The sequence below is a fragment of the Callospermophilus lateralis genome, chromosome 15 (genome assembly GCF_048772815.1).
Source record: "Callospermophilus lateralis isolate mCalLat2 chromosome 15, mCalLat2.hap1, whole genome shotgun sequence".
In the NCBI taxonomy this organism is placed as follows: domain Eukaryota; kingdom Metazoa; phylum Chordata; class Mammalia; order Rodentia; family Sciuridae; genus Callospermophilus; species Callospermophilus lateralis.
This window is the reverse complement of record NC_135319.1, coordinates 51,119,969-51,140,768: the sequence shown is the minus strand read 5'-3', so window position 1 is coordinate 51,140,768 and position 20,800 is coordinate 51,119,969.

The window sequence follows — 20,800 nt, the reverse complement described above, 5'->3', positions numbered from 1 at the left end:
TTTATCTAATTACTAATTTAATTTTTTTCCATTATGAACTGATAGGATGCAAGGGATTATCTCTGTATATTTGTAATTGCTAAGATTTATTTGGTGTCATAAAATATGGTCTATTTTGAGAAGGTTACATATACAGCTGAGAAGAAAATAAATATAGATGTTAATGTATGAAATATTTTATAAATATCTCTTATATTCATTAGATTAATGGTAGTTTTTAAGTTCTGAAAAGTCTTTACTTGGTTTGTGTCTGGATAACCTATCTGTTTGTGTAAGAGATGTGTTGAAGTCATCCCTTATTACTGTACTAGAATCTATTTTATTCTTTATATTGAGTAGGTCTTGTTTGATGTATGCAGGTGCACAAATATTTGGAGCATAAATATTTAAAACAACTACATCTCTTTGTCTCTTTTGACTAATTTTTTGTCTCTTCTGACTAATTTGGGCTTAAAACCTATTTTGCCAGATGTGAAAGTAGCTTCTCTTGCTTTTTAAAAATATTCTTTATTAAAAATATTGAAATTTTCCCACTGAGGTACCTGAACCTCTGTATTTACTTTCTATATCAAACTATCCTTCTGTCCCTTACTGTGCCTTTTAGAAGGAGTCAGGACTAGGTAAGGTTCAGCCCAACTTTCTTTTGTGAGTTTTTCCACTCCACCTGCTGGAGTCAATTGGAAGTGCAGCCTGTTGAACCTGCTCTCAGCTTCTCTGCTTACCCATCAGTCAGTACAGGGGAAATGGAACTGGAAGGACCTTTTACTGGGCTTTTGACCAGACCTCTTCATAGTTGGAAGTGTGCCTTTGGACCTTTGTTAGGGGTAAGTACTCTGGAGAGATTAAATTCTTGCACCCCTAGTGCAGAGTAGAAATTAAGCTCACATGGGCATCTAGGACTCCATTGTCTTCAGAGTTCTACTCAGAATAGATTGACAGACCTCTGGGTGGATGGTGCAAGGCAGGGATCCTGTAGCCCATTTACCACCCAAATTTGGGTTTCCACGTCTTCATCCCCAATGTAATTTTGCCCACCTGATCAATCTCCCCTTACCCTTTGCAGTTGATCATTGGTGCCACAGAGTTCTAAAGGAAATTGGATTGCATTCTTCTGTCCCTATTGTAATCACTCTTATTTTACCTTATGTACTCCTGCCTGCACAATTTTCCTGACCCTTTTCTGCTGGTTATTCATGTGTTAGTGGCCTTAAAGAGCAAACAGGATACATTTTCTTCTGTATCTCTGTCCCAAATCCCCTTGGATCCACTATTCTCCGGGAATGCTTTGGGATTGTGATTTGATAGCTGTGCTTTAGGTCATACAGTAAACACTGGCTGAGACAAATAAAAACATTTGTTAAGGACTCTCAGGTTCCCATAGAACAAGACTCACTACAATCCCCTCAAGCTGGGTGTCCTTCTCACCTACAAAGTGAGAAACACAGAGCACTTTTTGTTGCCAATTTTTCCATTGTGTTTCTCTTTCCCATTTGGTTTCCCCTTCCTTTGCAGTGACATAGCACCAGTGTTGCTGCAAGGTCTTAGTGTAGTTTCTTACATCTTTTGTTCATTGCAAAATAATCTCCAGGATTCTCCAAATCTTGAACATACAAATAATGATTTATAATGGTTTTCTTCATACACTCACCTTATTATGAAGCCTTATTTCTGTCATTCAAATTACAAACAGCAGAGAACAAGGGAAGCTCCTCCTTCCTCTACTCTGCCATCTTGGGAGGATGGCCTCCTAAAAGTGAATTTTTAAAAAAAGACATAAAATTAATCATGGACTCAACAATGTTAAAAATTTAAGAAAGGGGAAAATTCTGTGAAAGGGTGAAGCAGTCACTGAAACCACCACTAAAATTATTCCTAGGGTGCTGGCTGTGGTGGTGTGTGCTTCTCACTCCAGAGACTGAGAAGGCTAAGATGGGGCTATTGCAGGTTTGAAGCCAGCCTCAACTAAGTAAGGCCCTAAGTAACTTAGTGAGATCCTATCTCAAAATAAAATTAAAAATGCCTAGACATTAAACTCAGTGGTACAGTGTCCCTGGCAGCCAAAAAAATATAGTCCTAAGAATTTCAGAGGCAATTTAGTTTTTTTTTTTTTTTTTTTTTTGGTCATTGGTGAAGGTACAAAAATCTGCCAGTGTTGAGAGAGACTCTCCTTTTTCAAGTTCTCCTGTATCATTACCTTCATATGAATTCCCGAAAGGCTGGAGAAAAGACTGTTAATCAAAAGTGCAAATTTCAGAGTTCTTTACCCAGATATAAATTTTGAATTCAGTTTATTGTCCAAAGATTTCAGAGCACTGAAAACATAAAATTAGGTATCTAGGGGTTCTGAAATATCTATACATACATAGAACAAAATAAAACCCACAGTTCCTTTTGGAGTTCCTTTACTTGGATGCAGATCTGCAGGATGAAAATGTCTTTCAACATTCCAAGCTTTTAATTGCCAGTAATCAAGACAGAAATACTATTTTTAAATCACTCAGACTCTTTCTGAGACTTCTTGTGGTCAAGTCTCCCTGGCTAGCCTCTGTTTCAGATGGATATTTTTTTAAGCTCCCAGATCCCAGGACAAAGGCAAAATGCTCTAGATCTGTGGCTCACTCTTGCATGCTTTTTTGACCTTCCCAGTCCTTCTCTAGATTGTCATGACCCTATTAGCCCACTCATGGGCCCTGCACTACTCACTGATCTGTGGATACTTCCAAGCAACAGGCTCCAAGTGGCCACTAAGTTTTCCCGAAATGACAGTGGTACAAGGCCACTGAATCAGGCTCAGGGCCTGGAATCCTGGGAAACTTCCATTCTTCTCAGCCTCACTCCTTGTGAGTCCATTAGCAAAATCCTGGGAGCCTCTGAGGAAATTGTCCCCTCTCAGTTACCAATTTTATAACCAAACAAAATGGGTCCACATCTTTGTGTATGCAAAACCAAAAAAACCAAATCAAGAGAACAAACAATGGAGAAAGATTTACTATGTTCAACAGGTAAGGAGAGCACTAAGCTTATTTGCAAAACAATGCTCTCCCCAACAAAGAAAGTGTGGGATTTTCTTTCTATAGCCTACACAGATGCATATGAAAAATCATGTGGTGATCTCTGCTAGTCAGCTTTCCATCAACTTTCACATAACTATGGGTCTCCCATCGTAAAAGGCTGATGGTGAAGAAAAGCTGCTCAGCTCATGACAGCTGGACCTGTTCTGTGAGGACAGGCCTCTACCAACCAACTTCCTCCAATGAGGCCCCAGCTCCCAAAGTTTCCAACACCTCCCAAATAGTGCCACCAGTGAGGGAGAAAACCTTCAACCCTTGAGACACTAGGGGACATTCCAGATCCAAACTCTAACAAGAGAGGACATATTTGTGAGCATGTTCAGTTAAGGGTCACAGATAATAGGTTCCATAAGGAAAAATGATGGACACAAAACACACTTCTGGGCATGCTGAGTTCAATTTTATGAGAGAATTTTTATTCTCATGTGTTTCACATGAGTTTCTCCAAAGAGTTTTGGCTGAAATGAATAGAAAGAGGAAAGTTAGACTCATAAGCCTTTCAAAAGTGCAGAAGCTTTGTCCGTCCTAACAATAAAAATTTGCCCCTACAGATGCCTGCCCCACTTGGTGAATAATAAGAAGAAATATCATCAAGAAAGTGAATATGAAGTCTGAGACCCTGTTTCCCACCCTGGACACAACAATTCCTCCAAACCTGGACAGATTCCTTTTGGGAGACACTCAGAGACTGGCTGGGGAGCTCCTTCCTACACCCCATGTAAGTGCAAACACAACCATATTAAAGCCAGTAGAAAAAGATTCACACCCTGAGTTCAAAGCTTTTTTTTTTTTCTCCCTTTCTTCAAAATTGCAGGCAATAATTTGATTTTCCACCCCTTGTTTCATATCTTAACAACTCACTATGGAGTTAGATGAAAGCACTAACCTTTTCCTTATATACCCACCACTTCCAGGCTAAGAGAAAGGTCTCAATTATTAGGCAGTTATAAAAGTTTAAAGCAGAGACTGGCTGTGGTGGAAACCATGCACAGACCCTCAAAAGGCAAACTTCTGAACAATCATATTTTCTTAGATTCACAGGATGGAAACTCAGTAAACTTAGTACCAAGAAAAGATATTCACAACCCTTGCTCCAGAGCTGACCTTCTCAAATGTAATGAAATATCATGGTGCTCACCTACTAGAGAATGATATAATAATCTCTCAAAGTATGCTATAAACCAGGTGTGGCAGCACTTGATTACAATCTCATTTCCTTAAGAAGCTGAGGCAAAATTATCACAAGTTCAAGGCCAGTCAGGGCAACACAGTGACACCATGTCTTAAGATAAAATGGCCCAGGTAGAGGTGTAGATTAGTGGTTAGAAGCTTGCCTCACAAGCATAATGCTCTTGGGTTTGATCCCCAGAATCACTAAAAAAAAAAAAAAAAAAAAGAAACTCTCAAAGTGATAAAAATTTAATTTAAAAAAAACATGGAGAAAAGCAGAACAAACTAGGAAACTTTTAGCAGACACTGTCATTTAAGGAGAAAAAGCACTCAATTGAGCAACATAGCAATGCAATTTTATACCTTAAGGCACTATAAAATGATGAACACCTAAACATAAATTAGCAAATGGAAGAAAATAATGTAGAGCAGAAATAAAGTCAAAATTTGGAGTACAATACAAAAAAAAACAATTAAAAAAAGAAAGAGCTGGATTTTTTTAAGAGATTAAAAAGTTGAAAATCCCTTAGCTACATTAACTAAGAAAAAAGGAGAATGCTCAAATAATTAAAGTCAGAAATGAAGGAGGATACGTTAGAACTTATGCCACAGAAATGAGAAACATTAAGGAAATTTCTACAAGCAATTTTATGTCAATAAAATGGATACCACAGAAGTTAATATGGTCTAAAAAACATAGCATGCAAAAGACTAAACATGTGAAGAAATGAAAAATCTGCATAGACCCTTAAATTTTGAAGAGATTTCTATCAATTGTCAATAACCACCAAGAAAGAAAATCCCTGGGTCCAAGTGTTTCACTGGACTATTCTACCACACATTTTTTAAATGCCATATGTACTTTTCAATCTCTTCAAAACATATATAACAGGAAGGAATACTTCCAAACTCACTCTACAAAGTCACAATTACCCAGATCTCAGTGCAGACAAAGACACTACAAGAAAAGAAATGTATAGACCAACAAATTTTGAAAAATCTGGTGAGAATATCATCATCAAAATTCTAAGAAACTGAACTCAACAACATAATGATAAAATTATAGTTCTGGGAATATAACTCAGTAAAAGGGCATTCACCTAACTTTCATGAGGTGCTGGGGTTGATCCTCAACACCATACACAAAAAAAAAAAGAAAGAAAAAAGAAGAGAAAAAATAAATAAAACAATTCTATACCATGTTCAAGTAGAACTTACTCTTGAAATAAAAAGATGGTTCAACATGTGAAAAATCAATGCAATGTACTACATTCATAGGAGGAACAACAGAAATCACAAGATTATTTCAGATGATGCCAGAGGGAAAAGCACTTGACAAAATTCAACTCTAATTCATGAAAAAAGAAAAAAAAAACAATTAACAGACAAGGAGTAGAAGGAAACAGTCTCAGCATAATGAAAACCATATAAGAAAAGGCTACAGCTATTGCCAAACTCAACAGTGAAAGACTGGAGGCCTCTCCTCTCAGATCACAAAGGAAGCAAAGATGCCCAGTATTGCCCTTTCTATTCAATGTGTACTAGATGTTCTATGAGCAAGTAGGCAAGAGAAAGAAATAACAGACTTCTAAATTAGAATAGAAGTAGTAAAATTCTATGTTCATGATGATGATATGATTGCACAGGATAAAAAAAATAAAAACATAAATATTCCACACAAAACTATCAGAACTAATTTAAAAATTCATCAGAATTATATGATAAAAATCAATTATGATTCTACATATTACCAATATACAGTAAAAAAGAGAAATAAAGAAATAAATCTCATTACAAAAGCATCAAAAAGAATAAAATACTTTACAAACTTACAAGAAGATAAAAAGATTCAAATATTCAAAATTTCAGAACATTGTTGAAAGCAATTGAATGAGACACAAATAAGTATAAGGTATCTTGTGCTCAAAGACTGAAAGACTTCATATTGATAATATTTCCATATAACTCACAGTGATGTACAGAGTCAGTACAAAACTTATCAAAATCTTGGTTTCATTTTTGTATAGATAGGAAAAAAAATATATGGAATTTCAAGATAGCATGAATTGCCAAAACAATCTTGAAATGGAAGAACTAAGAGATCTCACAAATTCTAACTCCAACATTTACAATTCCACAGTAACTAAAAGTGTGGTACTGGCATGAATACCAAACAGAGACCAATGAAATAGAACAGTCAGAAAGAAATAAACCCATTTGTATATGGGGAAATGGTCTTCAACAAGGGTGTCAAAGTATACAATGGGGAAAATAGAGCATCTTCAACATATAGTATAGGAAAACTTACTGTTCACATTGAAAGAATGAAGTTAGATCCTTACCTCACACCATATGTAAAAATTAACTTGAAGTATAGAATAAAAATAAACTAAGGCCTGAAGGTATAAAAATCCTATAAGAAATGATAACTTCATGCTTTGGTCATGGTCTCTAAGATTGACACTAAAAACACAGGCAACAAAAGAAAGACAAGACAAATATGACTGCATCACACATGAAAATGTAGGGCTAGGGATTTTGCCCATTGGGAAGTATGAGCATAGCATGTATAAAAGCATGGGTTCAAGCCCAGGTAAATACACAAACAAATACACACACACACACACACACACACACACACACACAACTCATTCTGTGTCTCTGGTTGGACCATTATTTTTACATACTTTGCTGTCTCTTCTGGGCAAAAGCTTTTGGGTTTGACACAGGATAGTTTTACAAATTTATGTCAAAATATGAATTTGCTGTTGACTTTATTTGAAGAACTTGCACTTATTTGAAGTATGGCTTCAGAAGACATATATAGGTGCCAAGTTGCTTTATATATGGGTGGCAGTCACACCTTTGTTTTAGTAGATATGCTGCTGAAATAAGCACAAACAGCATTGTTTTAAAGCAATGTTTGGATTAAAACTTCTACCAAGAAATAATTTCGCTTGTCTATATTCCTAGAAGGAAAACATATCACAAATAATAAGTTTGAGATATTTAAGATGACAGAGAAAATAAGATAAAATATTGGGGTTTGACTAATGTCATCTACAGCTAAACACAATAAGCTACATTAATTAGCTCTTGTTGAATGTGTTACTTGTGTCTGTGTATGGTCCATGTGGTAGTACCAGAAAAAAACAAACCAAACAAAACAGGATTGACCTAAAAGAACATATTTTTGGATAAAGAAATAATAGCCCCTGGACCCACAGAATCTTACCCAGATGACAAAATGCCAAAACATGCATGGCCTCTAGTGCTCCTACAAATGAGACCATGAATGGTAAGGGAAAACCAATAATCTAGATTTGGTGCCTCACTCATGGAGCAGAAATTAACAAGATCAGAGGAAAACACATCTGAAGGTAAAGGATGCTGAAAATATATCCCCAACAATATCCTGGTATTGTATTAGTGCTCTATCCTATCCTTTTCTTTTGTCCCATAATAGATCATTTTTATTTTAGTGGCCCAGTTTATGTTCCTACTATATAATGCTAGAGTGTTTTACTGATAATTTTGTTCTTCGATATCTAGGAGAAGAAGAGGTTTGTGTGAATTTGCAAGAAGATTGAAAGTGTTATAGAAATTTGAGCCCAAACTATTTTGGACAGTCTTTCCTAGTCTTCCAGACAAAGATGCAGAAGATTAATTTTTGTACTTAAGAGACTGCCACACTTTGGATCTTGAGAGTCCCCCAAAGTCCCATGTTTTCAAGGCTTGGTCCCCAGTGTGGTGCTTTTGGGAGGAGATGAAACTTTCACGGGGGTGGGGGGGGGGGCTAGAGGAGAGTCTCTGGGTCATTGGGAGAATACTCTCAAAGGTGAATGATTTTGTTCAACACATGCTCTCACCATGAAGTGCTGCCTCTCTACAGGCCCAAAAGTAATGGAGCCAAATGATCATGGAGTGAAATCCCCAAAAGTATGAGCCAAAGAAACCTTTACTCTTTATAATTTGATTATTTCAGGTATTTGTTATAGTGACAAGAAGCTGACAGAACATTGATGAAAATTAATAAAGTCGATGAATAGATGGACCATGATCTTTTTGATGAGGATAAAATATTTCTTGTCTATCTTCATGGGGCCAGCTATGGTCAGGCTATGTCTTTCAAGAATTTTGGACTTTACAGCTTTGAATTTCAGCTTTTTTCTGTGACTTTAATCAGCCAGTGAAATATCAGTAGATAACATTATGTATAATAATGGCAAAATTTACCATTTATTTGGGACTTCTTTTTCCTTTTTTTCTTTACAAATAAAAATTGTGTTGGATTTGTGAACTGAAATGTAATGTCTGGAGTTCATTCATTATTATGGTACTATTTAGACAAAAATGATGGATCTACAAATTGCTGTTATATTTAGAATTCTATCATACAATTGAGTCTTTGAAAGTATTTCTCAAATTTCCAGACATATATTTATTATAATTGCATCTTATAACCCTGTTTTCAACTGAAGTAAGCTTTCTGTGAAACCTGGAAGGAAAAAACTTTTCCTAATTGAAATGTTCCAAGAGGCTTTTCCTCCTCTCAGGCTCAAAAATAAAGATGTCAGACCCAAGATTCACACCACATTCAGAATCATGGGAAGGCACTGCTCAGGTATGTACATGATGTAGAGAAAATGACTTAGGGATTTTGAAATAAAATGTTTGGGAAGCCATTAATTTGGCCTAGACTTCTGCATATATTCAATAGACCAAATCAACTTGGAGTTCCATCACAGTAGCTGAGTGCTATGGATCTCATATGGCCCTAAAGGCCATGTGATGCAGACCTGTTGCCAGCCTCTGGTACTACTGGGAGGTGATAGAAATTTTATGAGGCAGAACCTCATTGGAGCATGTTAGGTTTGGGGGCACATGTCCTTGAAGGGGATGTTGGGATCCTGACCTTTCTTCTCTGGTCTCTGTTGCTTCCTGGCAACCATGATGTGAGAAGTTTTGTACAACCACATGCTCCCCACCATGATGTTCAGCCTTAACACAGGCCCAAAGTGATGAGGCCAAGAGATCATAGACTGAAACCCCTGAAACTCCTTTGAAGTTGCTTAAACTCAGGTATTTTGTTACAACAATGGAAAGCTAACACTGAACTTCAGTTCATGTGGGAAAGTTTTGAACCATTTAAGCTGTAGCTAAATACATTTCCTCTATACCTCACTTTTATTTTCTACACAAGCTACCTAATTATATTGTTGACCACAGTTCATAGTACCTCTTCTGATTCTTAGGGCTGTTGGGAGCTACCAATGAATCATTGCTTTAAACTCCATAGACCTTTTGGGTTTCTCTCAGTACAATGGTTCTGAAAGACATGACCAGTTGCAGGTGGCTGCTGTTAATGGTGCAGATTCCATGCATGGCATGGGACTTATGAGTTTGATTATTTTGTATTCAGATGCCTGCTGCTCTGCAGTGAAAGAAATATTGTCACAGCTCAATCGCCTTGAGGTGCCAGCTGTCCAGAGGAAGAAGAATATATCACATAAATGTATAAGTCCCAATTCGCCTGTTGCTGCCCACTTTGTTTACCTTGAAGAATATTTCCTGACAATATATCCCTTTGATGTGCTTCCTCTTAAATAAACCATGCAGAGCCCTACTCTTTCTTAGAGATTGGACTTATCAGATCTCATCCACTCACCAGGCACCCACTGTGAAACTGTTTCCCTTGTATTTTGTCATTGTTTCTAAATATTATTTCAGACTTAATTTCCCAGCCAGCTTACTCCTCCATGTGATTATCTGATCCCTCATTTTTTAGGCCACAGTGACAATTTGGTGCCTGAACAAAGATCTATCCATGAGCTAGTCAGAATGAGAAATTTCAGGTGAGCTTGGACACTCCTCATAAAAGGGATGCCACATCATTTTTGAAACACAGAGAGGGGGTGGAGTAAATTGTTTAGTCAGCCCTGTAAAACTTGCAATATTCTCTGAAACTATAACTAAGAAAAGAAAGCTCTTTTATGCTTAGGACAAGGAAGGCACAGTTGTCACAGCTTTTAGAATTTTCTTTTCAAACTTTTTTTTTTGTTTCTTTAAGAAAAGAGTAGTAAATGCAGATTCTTGGGAGGCATTTGGTACCACTGGCCAAGAAACTGGGCAAAATCCACATGGGAGAGTTTATGTTATGGTCATTTATCTTGTGGTATAGAAACTGTCTTCACTCACCTTGTAATAGCATACAATGTTTGGTTTCTAACTCAGTTTCTGATTTTAAAGACTACAAATTGTTAGCTAAGACTCTTCAGCCTCTGGCATTTTTTCTAGCCCCTCTTCTTCTCAGCAACAGTCTTTATCTTCTAAGAATGAACAGGAGAAAGAGGAAGAAAAAGTAAAATTCTGGCAATGTTTTTTTATAAAAGAACTTTTCAACCTTTCTGGAGATAAAACTCCAGAAGGAAATATTTTAGTGGTGATTTGGCCAGAAACTGCTGGGTGATGCCTGGTTGTAAAAACAAACCAGAGAGCTGGGGTTGTACCTAAGTGGTAGAGTGCTTGCCTGGCATGTGTGTGGCCCTGGGTTTTTCTCAGCACTACATAGAAATAAATAAAATAAGGTCCATCATTATCATCTTTATCATCATCATCAACAACAACAACAACAAAAGCAACCAGAGCTTCTGCCTTGATTCTGCAGAATTAACAACCACACTGGTTTGTTAATAAGCCCCTCTCTAATTCTACAGCTTCAGGAGAGAGAAACAGCACTGACAGAAAACTGACTTCCATTTGTGGAGGAGATGTAAACTGCATCTCAGCGATCAGGGTCTCTCCATTCCTTTGACAACCTGTATCCTGCTGTTGTAGAGGGAGGGCACCTGATGCCCTAAGTCCCCATGCTCCTGGGACATTAGAAGTGGGTCCTGAACTGGCAGCAAAATACTGCAAAGATGAATCAAGATGACTATATGTGGCTGGAGTGAAGCTGGGAGAAGGTCCACATCCTCTGGACCCTTGACCCAGCAAAACATAACTTGGCTCCTTCCTCATGCCAGGGAACATGCAGACACATGAGCCATACTCTTCACTGGGAAGTCCCCATATCTCCATAGGAAAGTAGCCAGTTTCTTCCAGTGGAGCCTGCTGGGGGTGGAGGGGGCTGTGCAGTGGTGCTGTTGTCAGATTGCATCTGGGCAACCTGGTGACCTAAAACAGGATGACCTTGATCATGGAACTCATGTTGTCTCCTGGCAATAAACATTCTCTGTTTTGCTCTATGTTGTAGTGTGGATTTTTTTTTGAACCAATTTTAAAAAGAAAGAGAAATTATTTTTAATCAAATATTTTATACTTAAGCTTAATTTCAGCATTATCATTGATGTGGTTCTTGACCTTGAGTAGACACAAAAAAGGCAATCCTTCTGGGGTTCTCCATATAATCGAGGTTGTGAATGGTGCCCAATTCCATATTCCAAACTGTCCCCACAGTCTGCAGCAGCCTTCTGTCCATGAGAACCTAGGCTTTTCAAAGTCTCCCAGCCACCTCTCTGTAACTTCTGTTTTAGAATGAACAGATCCGAGCTGCCCTCCACATATTCCCACAACTTCTGTATTTTTTTAAGTCGCCCCATCAAGGTACAGTCATGACTCATTGTATTGTAAAGAACATTTTAAAATTTGTTGTATTTGAAAACCACATACAGAACAAACAAGAATTTGTCACAACTGGGCAGGGCATTGTACATGTGATTCTAATAACTGCACTGAACAACTCAAGTCTTCATGTTGTTCCCCTGCATCAAATGAGGATAACTGCAATGCTGGCCACAGTCCCCAAGACTTTGAAGTGGGTATATGGAAATGAGAAAATGCTTTTTAGACTACACAACCCAATTAGCTAGGGTTGTAGAGGAGAACAGGCAAGAGTGTCTGGAAGCCTTTTGATATTTATCTTTAGGTTTAGATATAGATTTAGGTTTAGAGCTGGAAGAACCTTCTATGCATACTTAGGATTGTTAAAATTGTCAAGGTACATAACAAAACTGGTACCTCTAAAAACACACTCTCATTTTCTCTTTTCAATATAATTATACACAAAAGATGTGGTGCAAGAGACCATAATTTGTCAGCAGTTACAGAGCTTTGAGCAGGTAGGTGAAAAAAAAATTAAACCAAAATGCAGGTGCTCCTTTTCTCACAACCAAACCTCTTAGGATCCTCTCTCTGATCAAGCTGGCTTCTGATCACATGAGCATTCTCTAAGCACATGTAACTCATTTCAATCCAAATTTCTTTCCAAGTCATTACCTTGTTCAGTTATTTTTTACTTATTTGCAAAACATCATTGATTTGCAAGACATTTGAAATGCTTCCACTTCACAGAATTTTTATAATACAATAACTTCATTGATTTTGTGATTCCTGTATCTTTCAAACCTGTTCCTATATTCCCTTTCTTATTTTCTCCAAAATGTCCTCCTAGTGTCAAACAACCAACATATTTACTGACCCATGGATAATGACAGAATAGAAATACAGAAAAACCCTCTTCATTATATATTAGGGCAATCCTAATATAGTAAAATTTGGGGGCAGCTTTAAAAATAATATGAAAATAACTACACCAGAAATTTCTAAGACAAAATATTGCTTATGTAACAAATGGCTAAAATGTACCTACTAATGCAATATATATAGGACATAATCGAACCAAGCCCTTTCCTCTGCATTTAGGCCATCATCTCTTGGAGTCTGACTGGCATAGCAAACTTCATATATCTAAAGTAAAAACTGCTAATGTCTCTGGCATACAACTAATCAGGACAAAATTGTACAGCCATGTTTAACTTTCCTTAATGAATGAATACCCAACACCTCGGCAAACTATCAGGTCCACCTTCAAAATATTCAGTCTTTCTAGTTCTGTAGAATTCAATAGCTGATCAAAAACTGCAAAATTTCTAACCTGAATAATTACAAGAGCATCTTAATTGGTGTCTATTCCCACACTTGCCTCACAATAGTTGATTTTTCCATCAAAAAATCATATGATACATTCACACACACACACTAAAATGAATACATGACAATATCAAAATTGTCCTATGTGAAGAAATGGCATAAAACTTTTTCAAAAAACCTTTGTATTTCCTGTATCATGTACAAAGAGATATGTTAAACAATGGGTTAAAGGTCAATCTTAAAAGTATGAGATTATGATCTACAGGGTAGAAAAAAATTTAGTTAGTCTCACTAAACTGTTGTGACTGGCCTTGAGCCAGTGGCAGCCTCCCATGTCACTGGGATTTTGGGTAAAATTTGTAGATTTTTAACCAGGAAAGTAACCTCTGGTGCCCCCTTTGCCCCACAAAGTCTCCACACCTTACTGATTATCCCTGCCTCCTTTGTTCTTTACTTAATCCAATGTCCTGAGGATATTCGTGGTCACAATCCCCAAATACAGGATCAATGCAAAAATAGACACTATGTCTAGTTAATTCCTATTATTAATTTTCCTGTCAGCTGACCTACTTGTACCCAACCTGAGAGCCCCCAGGCTGCATTTGTCTTCTTTACTGTTGTATCTCTGGGATGAAGCATTACCCCTGCACTAAATGGGCCCACAGAAATATTTCCTCCAGATTTGAGGGAATGATGAAATCTTTCCTCCAGTCCCATCATATAGAGCTTTGTTAATCTTTCTTTTTCCCTGCTTCCAACTTTATTTGCATCCAATGTACAACAGACATTTTCAATTCCCTGATGTAAAATAATCAATCAAAAAACCTTCCTGAACTTGCCTCAGCTGTAGGATCATAACAGGCTGCTATCCAGTATCATTCATGATCAGGACCCTTTCTGCTTTCCCATGCTCATCTTCCTTCACTCAATTTCACATTTGTTTCTACAAGCCAAAAAACAAACAAACAAACAAACAAAAAAAACCACACACACAAAAAAATACTTCTTATGATTGTCTGATAATACAATACTTTTTATTGTAAAAAATTTATTCACATTGCCCCCCCCATTATGATCCTGAATAACTGTGGAAGAAGGAGTCTGTTACATCTTTGCACATGCCCATGCTATTCTCTAGCCACCTCATCAGAACACCCCTTCAGGTACTATATATCTCTATACTCTGTGATACTGCACTGAGAATTTGTGTTTGGGGATGGGAGTGAAAGTTCAAATATTTTTCCCCCAAAAGATAACTAGGTCAGACATGGTGGGTGCATGCTTATAATCCCTGACCTCAGGGAGCTGAGGCAGAAGGACCATAAGTTCAAGGTTCATCTCAGCAAATCAGTGAGACCCAAATAGTTAAGTAATTGCCCCACAATAATTTAGCTGATTGCCTATTTTTTTCTCCTTAATTTAAAATGTTACCTTCATCATAAAATAAGTGCTTGGATATATGAGCTCTGTTAGTGGGTATTATTTCCCATTGATCTATTTATTGGGTTTTGCATGTCAAATACCAATGGTTTTTATTATTACAGTCAGTAATAGTGTGTCTTCATACCTCATAGGCCATCTTATGGGGGAAAGAAAACAACTCTTGTTTTCCATGTTTAGGTCATCAAACCATCCTGAAAGGAGAAGGTCCAGGGGTAAGAAAGTCTTCTGCCAGTCCAGAGGGGACAACAGCCAGGAAGTCTTGAGGTTACACAATTCAAGTTCCCTGTTCCATGTGAAAGTCAAGTTGAGATGAAATTTACAAATTAAATCTACATAATTTTTAAACAAGACAAACAGAAAAAAAAAACCTGGTCTAACCAATTATGGTCACTCATTTGGATGCCTCCAAAAAGTAACTTTATTTTGAGTTGCATTCAATCACACTGGATATGAGATGAAATCATGTTTGCCATCCACTTCTAATCAGAATGCTGGCAAGAACTGCAAAACACTCCCCTCACCACACACACACCTTGTTTTACACTGAGAGAAACTAAGGAAAATAAACAACAACATCCCATGGCCAATTGGGTGGCAGACCTGGGTCCCTCATGTCTTGCTATTCTGCCAAAGTGCCTGTCAGCAGTTTTGGATGAAGCTTTCAAAGTAACATTCAACAGCATGCCTCACCTCCCTTTTTACAAAGTATTCTCTACAAAGAATACTTTTTACAAAGTATTCTCTACAAAGAATACTTTGTAAATCTCTTCCAAGAATGATGCATTAAGGGAGAATAGTCTCTGTCACTGTTAGTGGCCTTAACTCCCTGCATCCTATTTATATTACTTGTGGTTGAAGTTGATAGGGTATCCATGGCAATGCTCAACTATTGCAAACACACTGCAGACCTAGAGTTCTTCTTGCCCTCAGTTAAAGATGCAGCAATAATATTTTGCACATGTACAAATGATGGGGGTATTTATAACATTTGTGAAGGTTTGCCATCTGCACAACCAGAGTTTATGGGTTTATGTTCTGGGTATTAGAGTATTCCAAAGCTCAATGTGTCACTACTATTATACTGGATCCTGTCATGCCTGTAGCAAACACAGTTTGACCACAGGAGGGATTTTTTTTTCTTTTGAAGAGGAAGGATTCTTTACATCATCCCATGGTGTCCTTTGCATCGGCCGGAATCTCACAGAACAGTTTTAATGTTAATAATAATAGGAGAAACATCAACTGAATGCTCACTGCTGGTCAGGCATTGTGCTAAGAGCCTAGCTTGCATTCTTTCATCTAATCCTCACTTTGACCCTTAGGAGACAGATTCTGCTAGCCATTATTCCCATGGGTCTGAGGAATTAGTAGCTTGTTTGCAATCAGAACAGTGAGTGATAGAACCAGGAATCAAACCTAAATCCCTGTAGTTCCAAAGCCTATGTTGGTAAGCTGTTCAGAGACAACCAGTTGTAAATTACTAAGGTAGCCAGTAATTTAGTTCCACCTGGTATCAATATATTCACTGTGAAATATGGATGTATATTGATTCCACCATCTAATTTGTTATACAGAAATTACCCCATTTCTTCTTCAAGCAAGGGGTCCAATTGAAATGATGATAAATAACATCCAGGAGGAGAAGACTTAACATGAGTCTGAGCAAGAACTGAGCAGAAAAGAATCCTCTGAGGCCACATAGAAGCTGCACAACAGATCTGGGCATTGTAAAAGACCCCAGTGCTAATTCTGATTTGGCACCATAAGTTATTAATTCAAGAGGAGGAATAGGAGAGGCCCGCTCAGGAGAACAAGACTACATGGCAGGATTCACATGGGGCATTCATCCAAGTTCTGGGCAGTGGCACTGAGGGCTTTGGGTAGGCATGGCCAGGTTCTTCCCTGAGCAGGTGCACAAGGTGTTCTCCCATGGTAGCTGTGGGAGTGATGCCCCTTCGCAGCTCCTCTGAACTGGCCACCAGGTTCCATTTCCAGTGTGAGGACACAGCCAGACTAGATGGAGTAGATCAGTAAATGCTCATTGACCTCCAGGGGTTGTAAACTAGAGATGAAGCTTCTTCAAGCAGGACCAAGGTGGATGTTAAGAGGTTTTTGGGATTGGAGGGGGTGGGACAATCAGAGGAATGTGGCCAAGAACTTGGCAAAGCCCAATCATCCTGTGACATTGCAAGACTGAGAACAGGGTTGCCTTGCAGAACCTAGCTTTCATTAGTGAACTTGGCCTTCACCACTTATAAGTCTTAAAACTGAGGAATTAATCCTGGGGTTCATAAAGGGTCAGCAAACATTTATATTGGTTTGTTTGTTGAAATGCTTTACACTTTTCAAACATATAGAGGATATGAAGGAGAATTTATACATTATCAATAGTTATGTTTACTATATTACAAATAGAAACTGAATTTTTTTGAATGATTTTTTTTTTGATGATTCACTTCAAAATAGCAACAATGAGTGAATTGCAATGAATATACTCCACAGAAATTAGTTTCAACCACATGGGCCCCTGAAAGTAGTCCTAGTCCTGGGGCTGGGCTTGGTGGGGCCCACCTGTAATCCCCATGGCTCCAGAGGCTGAGGCAGGAGGATCATGAATTTAAAGCCAGCTTCAGCAACCTAGAAGAGGCCCTGTTTACTAAATAAAATATCAAAAAAAAAAAAAAAAAAACCAACCCTGCTGGGATTGTAGTTAAGCACCCCTGGGTTCAATTCCAGTACCAAAAAAAGAAATTGTAAAAAGAAAGAAATTAGTCCTAAGAATCATTTTGTTATAAAATATAAACAAGCATAATGAAGAATTTCAAATGAGTTTTAAATGTGGCTCAATAGGAGAACACTTGCCCAGCATGAAAAAGGACTAGGGTTCAATCACCAGCACAGGAAAAACAATAAAATAAATTTTATTGCTTTGTTTATTAAACTTGAGTCTGAAATGGGTTAAATATGATGACAAATGTTAAAACATATTATGAAAGGTTGCTTTTATCACACTATAAATTTTATCATACAAAATTATCACACTATATAATAATATTTATAACACATAACATGCAATGCTTCTAAAATACAGCATGGGCAAAACACTCCAGGTGGTACATGCCTATAATCTCTGCTACTGGAGAGGCTGAGGCAAGAAGTTCACATGTTGGAGGCCAGCTTCAGAAATTTAGTGAGGCCTTGTCTCAAAATAAAAAATTTAAAAACAAATTGGGTTTAGCTCAGTGGTAAAGTGCCCCTGGGTTCAGTCCCTAGTACCAAATAAATAAACAAAATGTATCATATAGACCTGGGGTTGTGACTCAGTGGTAGAGCTCTTGTCTCACATTCAGGGGGCACTGGGTTCAATCCTCAGCACCACATAAATAGATAAAATAAAGGTATTGTGCTCATCTACAACTAAAAACAAAACAAAACAAAACAAAAACGTCTTTTAAAATGTATCATTCACTTTTTTACACTACAAAATACTTTAGAAATCTTAGAAAAGTTTGTGTAATTTTGATGGCCTCATTTCCTTGATTTGCTATTAAGGGTTTTTCTTTTTTCTCTGTAACTTATCTATGTTGAAACATTCCTGGATTTACCAGAATAATTTCCTAAGATTTACATTGATTTTATTATACCCTTGATTATTTAATAAAATAAAATTTCTCACTGAGGAGAGAGCTAAACATTTAAAGTTTCTATCAGTTTCTAGGTTTATTCTTCAATGTCCCCTCCAAAGAGGAAAATAAGTATTATTTCTCAAGCACCCATGGCTCTAAATTAAGGATTCACATTGTACAGTTTTGGATTTTCACCTTCCTCAAATCAGTCCTAAATGTGGAATAAAAGGCTTGGCGTGGTGGTGCATGCTTGTAATCCCAGCAGCTCCAGAAACTAAGGCAGGAGGATAGCAATTTCAAAGCCAATCTCAGCAATTTAGAGAGGCTGTAAACAATTTAGTGAGACCCTGTCTCTAAGTAAAGTATAAAAAAAGGGATGAGGATGTAGATTAGTTGGTTAAGTGTCCCTGGGTTCAATCTCCAGTACTAACAAACAAAACAAGGGTGTAGAATAACACTAATGATAGTTGAGCTCATCAAGAAAGCCTATTGAAAATCACAAAAACTTTGGGACTCCATCATATAAAAACAGGTGCCAGAAACATTAGACCTCTGATAGAATTACTGTGAATAAATGAGTTTTATTTTCAATGTTTCTTTTCTCATTGAAGACAAAAGAAGCTTTGTCTATAGCACATCTTTCCACCTTATCTGGTTTTGATTTCATGGAAGCTATTTTGCAATTCTGCACAATATAGATAGCTAATAGCAGTACAAATTAACCCTCATCTCTACACAGGTAAATTCTGCTATAGCAGATGGCTTCAGCTAAATTCCCTTTCCGTCCCTTGAAGAAGCTCATCTGTGATACTTCTTTAACTTTCCTTTGCTTTATATAAGTCTGTGCTTTTTGACTTCTCCTTTGAGTCAGTTATAATCTGTCTAGTTTTCTCATAGATTCAGTGAAAATCCCTAGCATGTGCTCATTTTATATCTGTTTGAAGGTCACGATTTGACCTTTAAAAAATATGGTTTCAAACAATTCATAGGGTAAAGATTAATTACAAACAAGGCAAACCTTAGGATTTAGAGTTTAATTCTCACACTTAAAGTTGGTGCGAAATCCCTAGAAGGCATTAATTAGGTGGAAAATTCTAGAAGAAAAGATGGCTAGCTGGATTAACCCTCCACAGCTCTGCATTCCTACTCTATCTCTGCAGGGGGTAACCCTTGGGCAGGTCCCTTCCCTTCCTTACACTGTACTCCTAGGTAGGTGGGGTGACAAGAATCCCTTCACCACCTGGATTAGAGATAGTATCAATCATGAAAGCATTATCATCACACTTATGTAATATGGTCAGAAAGAAGAAGCAGGGTGGGCTTGCTCAGAATTGTTCTTTTTTTTTTTTTTTTTTTTTTTCAATGAGCCTTTTGTAACACCTGAGTTGAAATGAAGGTAACATGAGATTTACACCACGAGATGAAGATTTTGCCAAAACTTTATATTGAAGGAACAAAGACATTTTCAGAATTGAACACATTTGCCAGTGGTGGTGGCACATGCCTTTACTCCTAGCAGTTTGGGAGGCTAAGACAGGAGAATTTGAGTTCAAAGCCGGCCTCAGAACCTGTGAGGCCCTAAGCAACTCAGTGAGACCTTGTGTCTAAATAAAATACAAAATAGAACTGGAGATGTGGCTCAGTGGCCGAGTGCCCCTGAGTTCAATCTAGGATACAAAAAATAAAAAAATGGATCACACTTGTGTAACCAGCTCAGGTCAAAGGACAGAACAATATCAGGGACTCCCTTGTTTTTCTCACAATCACTACTCTCTCCGAGCCCCCAAAAGAACTGGACACTGAGTTCTCAAACCTTGAATTAATCTTGCCTATTTTTGATTTTCATAAAAAGTGAATCACAGCATTTTTGTGAAAGTTCCTTTCACTGATTATATTTTCATCCACAAGTTTGCATACAGTGGTAGAATATTCATTACAACATCTGATGTAAATTGGAATTTGGGTAATTCCATTTAGGACTATTATGATAGTATATTTATGAACATTTGTATTGGTATATTTTCACAATAATGCAATTTTTACTGTGGAGTAGAATTGCTAAGTCACATTTACTTCTCCATCGGTCTAAAATATGAATTCACCTTGAGAATCTTTGATCTAATCGAACACAACAAGGTTCCTTTTACCCTCTCCCTTTCTTTATTTGTAGTTCATTTCATCCACAGTGAGAAAACAAGCTCCTACAAAATATAGCATGCTTATTATTTGCTCAATCGTAGAAACCTATAAAATAATTTCAGAATTGCTAACCTGTATTCCCTAGCTGTGTCTGCTGAGAGGGCCTGGGATCAATGGCACTCTAGTAGCAATGAGCACAAACAGAACCCCAAGAAAGGGAAGCAGAGGCCAGATGCAGTGGTGCACACCTGTAATCCCAGCAGCTCAGGAAGCAGAGGCAGGAGGATCACAAGTTTGAGGCCAACCTGGGCAACACAGTGAGACCCTGCTCAAAATAAAATCTAAAAATCTGAGGGGTATAGCTCAATGGTAGAGGAATTGCCTGGTATGTACAAAGCCATGGGTTCCATCCCAAGCACT